General features: G+C 38.8%; 1 non-coding gene across 1 annotated transcript; it reads right to left on the reverse strand.

The window, feature by feature from the left end:
- Window positions 1-373: 373 nt before the first annotated feature.
- On the reverse strand, window positions 374-576 carry LOC147828930 (small nucleolar RNA SNORA73 family). Its single transcript, XR_015449975.1, has one exon. It is a non-coding gene; the product is annotated as a small nucleolar RNA SNORA73 family (small nucleolar RNA).
- Between the last annotated feature and the right edge of the window lie 9504 nt (window positions 577-10080).

The following is a 10080-nucleotide window of genomic DNA, read 5'->3' on the forward strand; positions in this document are numbered from 1 at the left end:
TGCTTTTAATCCTTTGGGGAAGATACCCAGAAGGGGAATACCTGGGTCAAATGGGACTTCCAGTCCTTCCTAGTTCTTTGAGATATCTCCATACTGATTTCCACAGTGCTTGCACCAGTCTACACTCCCACCAGCAGTGAAGCAGGGTTCCTTTTTCCCCACATCCCCGCCAGCATTTGTTATTGGTTGATTTCATGATAGCAGCCATTCTTTCTGGAGTGTGGTTCCTACCCCCCTACACACACACAAAAAAAAAAGTTATCTGGCATATTTAGTTAATTCTGCAAGAAAAATGATGCACCAAGTAAGAGATTAAAGCAAAATTTTCTTAAATGAGGCTAAATTATATCCTGAAAGTGAAAGCGAGATCTAGGTCTGTTTACTGCATGGCTCATCTCCTCAGTCATTGCTCAAAGGACTCTGAGAAGTTGTAGGAATATGCAGGCACAGACACAAAACCCAGATTCTTCTCCAATGTTGTGGAAAGGGACTGTAGCTCAAGGGGCAGAGCCCTGTGCTCCCCTAGGCCACCTGGACAGAGCCCAGGGAGAATGACCTCAGGGATATCCAAGTTGGACTTTTCCTATTTATCTTTAGTTAACAAAAAATATATATTTGTGTGTTATAATGTGCTATTTTGATGTGTGCATTATAATGTGTTATTTGATGTATGTATTTATTGTAGTATTACTAAATAATGCTAATTAGCACATCCATTGGTTCACATACTTAACTTTTGTGGTGAGAACATTTAATATCTGCTCTTCTAACAACTTTAAAATCTACATTATGACTACATATAGTCACTGTATTGCACAATGCTCACAGAACTTTTTCTTCCTAACTGGAACTTTGTACCCTTCACCCTATGCTTTCTCATTCCATCACCCCATCCCAGCTCATGGTAACACACCATTGTGTTATCCACTTCTACCACTTTTCCTAGGTCAGTGAGATTGGTCAGATACTGCTTGATTTTCTGAGCCTGCTTACGTCACTGAGCATAATGTTCTCAGGTTGTGATTTACACTTTTTGCTTCTGGAAAATGCTGCTGTAGAATCTGTAGCTACAGTGTTCATTCTGAGGCAGGACAGAAGAAATAAAAGATAGGTGGACAGGAGACAAAGAAATCATAACTACAATTGTACTGTTAAGAAGACTGCAATGTCTGGGCCTCAGTGAGGGGCTACTCGAGGCTCTCCATGTCAGTGTTCCCTCAGTTAAAGTTAGGCTCCTTTCCTTTTGGGCCCAAAAGTCCTCAGGAATACTGAAAGTCAATAAATTGGCTGACTTGAACAAAAACATGATCTTAAGATAAAGGAACAAGTTGAGAGAATCCAAAGAATGCTTAAATTACCTATTTTTTTAAAACTGGGCTCATACCTGCAATATTCTGCAAGAAAGAAGGCTAGTACCCTTCTGGGGAGCAGGTCACCTTTTTCTGGATATGCTCACCCCCTCAAAGAAAACATAAATGTTTCCTGTTCCAGGAAATAATGTACCTGGGCATCTTGAGGACCTGGGCTCCACTTTGGAGTGTAGATTAAAATTTCTGCCTAATAAACCCTTCCTGTGCTTCCCGAAATTTCTTTTTTATAAGAGAAGTCAGTGAAATCCCAAACATTCTATGCTTATGCTGGATTAAGTTCCTCATCTTAGCCCTGGGAACCTCCTCATACCCAGTCTGTTGCCAATACTTCAGAAATAGTTCAGGGTTTTAGGACAAAAGATGAGTCACCAGGTGGCATAATTTTAAATCTGACTAAAGATGATTAAACAGAAAGAAGAGAAAAATCATAGAAGATGTGAAGAAGCAAGTAGCAGCTGGGTGTACAGAGGAGACAGATGTAATGGAGGCAAGAAAGGCAGGATTGGCAGAACTTGACAGCACAGATACGTGCAGTAGATGCAGAAAAAGACAGAAGTCAAACCTCGTCCTAAGTTAGTAGAAAAAATTAAGTGTGATGGTATTAACTGACAAAGCAAGATGGAATACATTTAACAAAGCAAAGGTGTGTTCAGCTTGGGCCACGTGAATTTTAGCTATCCATGGAAATACAGATGGGGCAGCCAGGCAGACAGAAAGATCTGAAGAGAGAGCCTCCAATAACTTGAGAGATTTTTGAAGACAACAACAAAGACAAAACCACTAGCAAATATTTTTAAACAGCAATATTTACCCAGGGTTTAGAGACTTCTTTTTCCTCTTAAATAGAGCATGGAAACCAAAGCTTCACATTCTATCGAAAACCCTATAAGAAATCATCAGATGTCTTCAGGCAATGGTGTCTGAAAAGAAAATTCACGCTATGGTATGAAAACTCCTTCACTTAGTTATGTACTGAGTAGCCCTAAGGGTCAGCCACTGGGCAGCAGGCTGGAGAAATCCAGACAAACAAGGTATCACTATGAACTAGGATCAGTTACAGCCTCTACCTTTTCTCAGGTGAAAGGAAAGTGTTGGGATGAAGTGATGAAGTTGGCATAAAGATTGTCATCCTTTAAGCTGTATAGACTACAAGCTCTAGTAGAAACAAAGTTGGAGGCAGAATGGGGTAGACATTGCCTGAATGTCAGCAATGGCAGTGTCATTTTGTGACTGGTTTTACTCTGGCATGTTACTAACCTTAACTCTTCAGCATTCTATCTCATTAGCTTCAGTTGGGAGATACATCCAGTAGTCATTTCTTTCCAATACGTACAGTCTTCTCTGGGCCCTCTCTGACTTCGTGCTTCTCATTTTTAAATATTACTTCCATGATCACAAATACCTATCGGAGCCTGTTAACATCTAAGGAGACTACACAGCTACACACTAGAAAAGACAAACTATTGACCAGTGAGGTAAATGAAAACACCAAGTCAACTTCTCAAAGCCTTCACTAGGATCATACCATGTTTCAGGTCCAATTGCACAAAGGCTGGTGAGGGGACACACTAACAACTGTAAACAGAACAGTTTGATATGTTTGGGGCCAGGAGAAACAAGCACAATGAAGCCTTGAAGAACCACTGTCTTCCATAAAGTCTAAAGGAATGAAGGTCACTAATGTTCTTCAGGGAGATAGAGAGAGTGACCACAGTTAAGGAATTGAATGGTTATGAACAGAAACTGTAAGCGTGCCTGACAGATCTCTAAGCACCAAGTGCTATACAATACTAGGCCTGTGCTCTGTCATTTCCACTCCCTGAAGGCAAACCCACAGTCTTTCCAGATATGTACTAGTCATTCTGGCAAAAGGCAAAGTAAAATTTCTTACAAAGGAAGTGCCTAAAATACCCCAAGTATGGTGATTTCTTATTACTGACAAAGTATAAAATCACTTTAACTCACTTCTCTTCCAAAATCATGACAGAAAAATAGAAGTGGATCCAAGCTGCTATTGCCACCATCAGATGATATGACCCAGGATGCAGGATTGGGTGGAGTTGATGGAAGTCTCCAAGCTTGTGATCAACCCTAAAAGCGGAAAACATGACTGACTGACCATTCTAATAACAGAAGAAAAGATGAGGATACAGTGACACATCATACAAAGGAGTTCTCTTGAAGATGAAAAATATTACTGCAATTTCCATTTTGATTTGAGCTGAACTATTATTTAATAAAACTCTAGACTTCTTTAAAGAATATTAATTCAAATCATGTAAGCAGTCAATGGAATACACTATAACTTTATTCTTTTTCTTCTTCACTGCTTCAGAAGTCCTGACTGTAGAATGAAGGTGGAAAAAAATGACACTTTATATGACCACAATAATGATTATAGAAAGTCAAGGCATTGATCTTATCCTCACTTCACATTTAAATAATGGCATGGCCAGTGCCCTTTTCTAGTTGTGACATTTGTTTAGGTTTAATTACTGCAAAATTAGAAAGCCATCATGTTACATGAAATGCACATTTTAATTTAAAAATAAATGAAATATCTATATCTCATGGTCCCTAAATAGCTAGGGGGAGATTTACATTACAAATAAAAGAAATTTAATTTTTCTGATATAAAATTATCCTTTTTGGAGAGAGAGACAGTTAACCTTTACATTTTTCCTAAATACATCAGGTGAAGTGCAATTTACAGATTATATAATTTCATTCTCACTCTTTCTTATGAAATTTTAAAACAGGAATACCAGGGGATTGGCATTAATTACAGAGTTAGTCCCCAGCAAACTCTACTCCCACCCCACTCTCCACCTTCCTACCCCACAACTTCACCCCCAAGGTTGCTGCTCCCCTACCTTTGAGTTCTACTGGAGTAGCTGCATCTACTACTAGGACCCTGCCATTCTAGCATATGAGACAGTATAAGCATAAAGAGCACCAGTAAATGTGCATCTTTGAGACTCACACAGAAAAGAAAGTACATTCTGACAGTGTTTCTTCTGTACTCATTACACTAAACTATAAAGGAACATTTTGAAGATTTTTTTCCTTGTCATACCCAGTAATTTTTCCCTACTTAAAGATAAACAAAGAATAGTGGGAATATAGCTAAAATTCTTTGCAACAAGAGCAAGGTAGATGAAATGCTGCAATTAATTACACAAGGGAGGCAAGGAGGAATATGGATTTCCCTGGTGAAAGCTGAATTCCAAGTACTGACTACAACTAACAGAAATCAAGCTGAGTGAATTTAAGCAAAAAGAGAAAAGGGAAGAGACTGAGGAGTCTCAGAAAATGCAAGAAGAAGCTGAATAGACTGAACTTGGAAAGGTCAGAATTAGAAAAAATATCACCAGTAATGCCCAGTAAGTACAGGAAAAGATTCTCAACATCACTAATCACTGGGCAAATGCAAATCAAAACCACAAGATGGTATCCCTTCACCCCACTGGGATGGCTGTTACCAGAAAGAAGAAAAAAAGAGAGGAGAAAATAACAAGCGTTGGTGGGAAAACTGGGAATTTCTCATCTATAAATCAGGCTTCTTCCGCTCACTATGAAGTAGCAATATTAGCGGACAACATATCTCCACTTCAGACACATGTAGATGGCTTGCATTCTGACATAACCTGCCAGGTGGGTAACCTGATAGACAGTAGGAATATATATCCTAAGTCACCCATCTTGAAGACACCTCCAAGATCCCATAAATATATGCCGCTCCTGCTCATAATGCACTTTGTTCCTCTAAATGTCCACACTTCCCTCTTGAGCACTTCACTCTTGAGTGCATCCTAAAATGTCTGCCTAATAAATCTCCCTCCAGCCTCTTATTGGTGTGTCCTGAAAATCCTTTTTTCCACAGTGGGAGTCAGTGAACCTACAAACTTATTCTACAAAAGGGTGGGATAGGTTCCTTATTTCAGCCTTGGGGCCCCTTAGCTTTTATATCTGGGAAAAATGATGCAACCACTGTGGAAAGCAATATGGAAGTTCCTTAGAAAATCAAACAGGAAATTCACCTCGTGATCAGAAATTCTACTCCTGGAATACACCCAAAAGATATAAAGCAGAGACTTGAACAAGTGTTTGTGCACTAATGGTTCATAGCAATGTTATAATAGCTAAAAGATGAAAGCAACCAAAATGTCCATATATGGATGAATAACAAAATGTGACATATACCTGGATCTATATAAGATACAGATATATGGAATAACAGAATATTATTAATTTTTTTAAAGTAAAAACATTCAGATACATGCCACAACATTGATGAAACTTGACATTACGCTAATTGAGATAAGCCATGGAATGACAAGTCTCTCATGACTCCATTGGTGTGTGATATCAAAAGTAGTTAAACTCAGAAATACACATGAGGATGATGGATGCCAGGAGCATGAAGAGGAAGGAGGGGAATGTACTGAGAATAGAATTTCAGTTTGGGAAGATGTGAAAGTTCTGAATATACATAGTGACCATTTCACAACAGTCTGAATGTACTCAATGCCACTGAACTGCACACCTAAAGTTGACAAAAATGATCAGCTTTATGTTATTGCCACAATAACAACAACAACAAAGAGCAAGAGAATGGGGAAAAGACCACTGGATCTGATTTTTAAATGTCATCAGTTGCTGGAAGAGTTAACTCAGCAGAGATGACAGCCAGTCCGGGAAGACTCAGAGACCCCAGTATTGAAGGGAAAGGCATAATGTGCACAGGGCTGATTCGAAGAGAGCTTGCCACCCTGTGGCCCATAGTTAAGGACTCTGCACTTTGATTCAATAATTTTTTTCAAGCGCCAATGCCACCTTTTGGATGTAGCTTTAAAGATACACAAAAAGATAATTTTTGAGATACTAGAAAGCTCACTGGCTGGCCTACAAGAACTGAGAATATTCCTAGACTCACTGTTTAACAAAAACTTTCAGGTTTAATTTGTTCAACTGCAAAATTAAGATAATAGTACTTGTTTTGTTCTCAGAGAAAATATGAAGATTAAATAAAATGTCTTGTATGAATCTGCCATTTAACTAGAAAATGGCATAAAATATAAAGTATCATAATTGTAACTATAAATACAAATTTAAAATAAGATACTTAATTTTCCCCCATTAAAAATAAGGGTGGAGACTTTGTTCCTCTCTTTTATCTTAAAGATTTACCTTATAAAACTTCTCTGTAAGTACTTTATCCTCTCTTTGAAATATATTTAAAGGCTTTAAAAGACTACAATGGCATTTTGTCAGCCTTATGATGCCATGAGGTCTTTCTAAAAAAACAGGGAATCATCTTGAAATGCAAACATTGGGAAAAACAACAGTCAGTATCCCACAGCTCCCAGCACAGAGAAGGCTTCCTGGTCAGTGTGCCTCACCTCCCAGCACAGAGGAGCATTCCAGGTCGGCATGTCACAGTTCTAAGCATAGAGGAGGCTACCAAGTCAACGTGCCGCAGCTCCCAATGCAGAGTAAGAGGCTTCCAGGCCAACCTACCACATCTCCCAGCACAGAGGAGATGAGCCACGTGGGTGCCAGCAGCACACCCACACTCCCCCATGGAAATGAGAAGACACATAAACAAGTCTCAGAACCAGACTTCCAGACAACCTGAACCAACCCCAAAGGGAAATGAGATGGAACAATCTGATACTCAACCACATGGGCTCCCTGAACTAGCAACAAAAGAAGATCTAGAAAAAATGAAACCAAAAATAATTTTTCACATAACAGCAAAGATTGTGCCCATAGTGCAGGACATGATTAATAAATCAGAGCAGACACAAATAAAAAAAAATAGAGGAGCTGAGGAACATGATAGAATTCCAACATAGGAAACAAATGGAATACAAAAAAAATGCAAACAGATTTACAAGAGATGAAAAACTCCATTGAAAGTCTACACAGCAGAATGAGCCAATGCAAGGACAGAATTTCAGATATAGAAGGCAAGATTGCAATTAGAGACCAGGAAAAGAAAAATTGCTTTAAAATTGTAAGGGAACATGAGAAATCAATCCAACAGCTGGTAGACAATCCAAAGAACAATAACATAAGACTGATTGGAGTCAATGAAGAAATAGGAGAGAGTGCAGATGACATTAAAAAACTGTCTACAGAAGTGATGGCCGAAATCTTCCAAATAGGAGAAAAGAACTTCACAAACAGATAAGTGAGGCATATAGGACTCCAACTGGCTTTGATCAAAAAAACAAAATGTACACACAGGCATATAACTATTAAGATTCCAGAAACCCAACAGAACAAAGTTTTACAAGCAGTTAGCGAAAAGAAACAAATCACATATGAAGGAAAGCCCATCAGAATCACAGCAGACTTCTCAACACAAACCCTCAAGGCAAGAAGAGCTTGGAATGATGTATTTCAAGCCCAAAAGAAAAACAACCTCCAACCCAGACTGATGTACCCTGCAAAACTATCTTTCAAAATTGATGGAGAAATAAGATACTTTCATGACAAAGAGCACCTCAGGAACTTCATGAATACCAAACCAGCACTCCAGAAAACTTTAGATAAATCCTAGGAAAAGACAATGAGGATCACCACCCCAGGAACCCCAGAAACCCCAGAAGAATGAATCCACCAGGCACAACAAGAAATTAAAAGCAAAGGGAGAGAAACCAACAAAAAGAAAAAGACATGACAATGATAAGTCGATACGTATCAATTATAACCATCAATATTATGGTCTCAACTCACCAATCAAAAGAAATAGACTGGCAAAATAGGTCAGGAAGCAAGATCAAACAATATGCTGCATACAAAAAACACACTTAATTCAAAAAGAAATTCGTAGACTGAAAGTTAAAGGGTGGAAAACAATACTCCATGTGACAGGAACCAAAAAGAAAAAGCAGGAGTAGCTATCCTCTTTGTAGAACAAGTGGATTTCAAACCCACACTGATTAAGAGAGACAAAGAAGGACACTACATCCTTGTAAAGAGAACAATCCAAGAGGAAGAGATGACAATCATAAATATCTATGCACCAAACACTAGTGCACCCAACTATATAAAACAAATACTAATGGACATGAAAAATCATATAAGCACTAATACAATACTAGTGGGGGACATCAATACCCCATTGTCACAGATAGATCAACTAAACAAAAATCAAGCAACAAATTACTAGAACTCAATCAAACATTTGAACAAATGAACTCAACAGATGTTCACACAGTGTTCCAACCAACAAAATGAGAATATACATTTTTTTCAGCTGCACACAGGTCATTCTCCAACATAGACCACATACTAGCTTATAGCATCTATTCAAGTAAGTGCAAAGGAATGTAAGTAATCCCCTGTATATTATTAGACCTTACTGTGATGAAATTGGAGATCCATAGCAAAAGAACCTCAAAAATTTCACAAACACATGGAAATTGAACAATACACTTCTGAAAAACCAATGGATCACATAGAAAATTAAAGAAGAAACCAGACAGTTCCTTCAATTAAATGATGACAACACAACATATCAGAATCTATGGGACACAATGAAAACAGTCTTATGAGGGAAATTCATAGGAATCAATACTCATATAAGAAAAAAAGAGTGAGACCAATTAAATAACCTTATGTGGAACCTCAAGATTCTAGAAAGAAAAGAGCAGGAGAAAACCAAAGCCCACAGAAAGGAGGAAATTATAAAGATCAGGGCAGAAATCAATGCAATGGAAACTAAGAGAACAACACAAAAAAATCAATGAGGCCAAAAGTTAATTCTTCAAAAGAATAAACAAAATTGGCAAACCCATAGCCAACCTTATCAGAAAAAGGAAAGAAAAGGCCCAAATCCATGCAATTAGGAAGGAAAAGGGTGAAATTACAACAGACCCAGCAGAAATCCAGAGGATCATCAATACCTACTTTGAGAACCTATATGCCAATAAGATGGAAAACACAGAAGAAATGGACAGACTCCTAGATACACATGAATTACCAAAGTTGAACAAAGAAGACCTAAAAATTCTAAACAACTCAATATCAATCAATGAAATTGAAAACATAATGAAAAACTTACCAACTAAGAAAAGCCCGGGTCCTCATGGCTTCACTGCTGAATTCTACAAGACATTTAGAGAGGAACTACTGCCACTAGTGTTAAAACTCTTCAATGAAATTTAAAGGGAAGCAATACTCCCAAATTCATTCCTGGAAGCAAACATCACCTTGATCCCCAAAGCAGAGAAAGACCCAACCAAAAAGGAGAACTATAGGTCAATCTCACTAATGAACATAGATGTAAACATCTTTACTAAGACACTGGCAAATAGAATGTAGAAGAACATCAAGAAGATCATACACCCTGACCAAGGGGGATTCATCCCCGGAATGCAGGGATGATTCAACATATGCAAATCAAGTGGTCCCACTGCTCCCAGCCCAGAGGAAAGGTCATTTGGGCCACTGTCCATATTGCCATTCCTGGCCCAGAGGAAAGGGCTTTTGGGTCACCTTTTGTCCCACCACTCCCAGTCCAAAGGAAGGGACGTCCTGGCCACCATCCATCACCCCACTACCAGCCCAGAGGAAAGGGCTTTGGGGCCACCATCTGTCCCACCGATCCCGGCCCAGAGGAAGGGGTTTCCCAGGCACCATCCCTCCCACCACTGCCAGCCAAGAGGAAGGGGCTTCCAGGCCACCATCCCTATTGCCG

Source organism: Heterocephalus glaber, unplaced genomic scaffold (assembly GCF_053883595.1).
Source record: "Heterocephalus glaber isolate CG9 unplaced genomic scaffold, H.glaber_assembly_v1.0 deba00000818, whole genome shotgun sequence".
Classification (NCBI taxonomy): Eukaryota; Metazoa; Chordata; class Mammalia; order Rodentia; family Bathyergidae; genus Heterocephalus; species Heterocephalus glaber.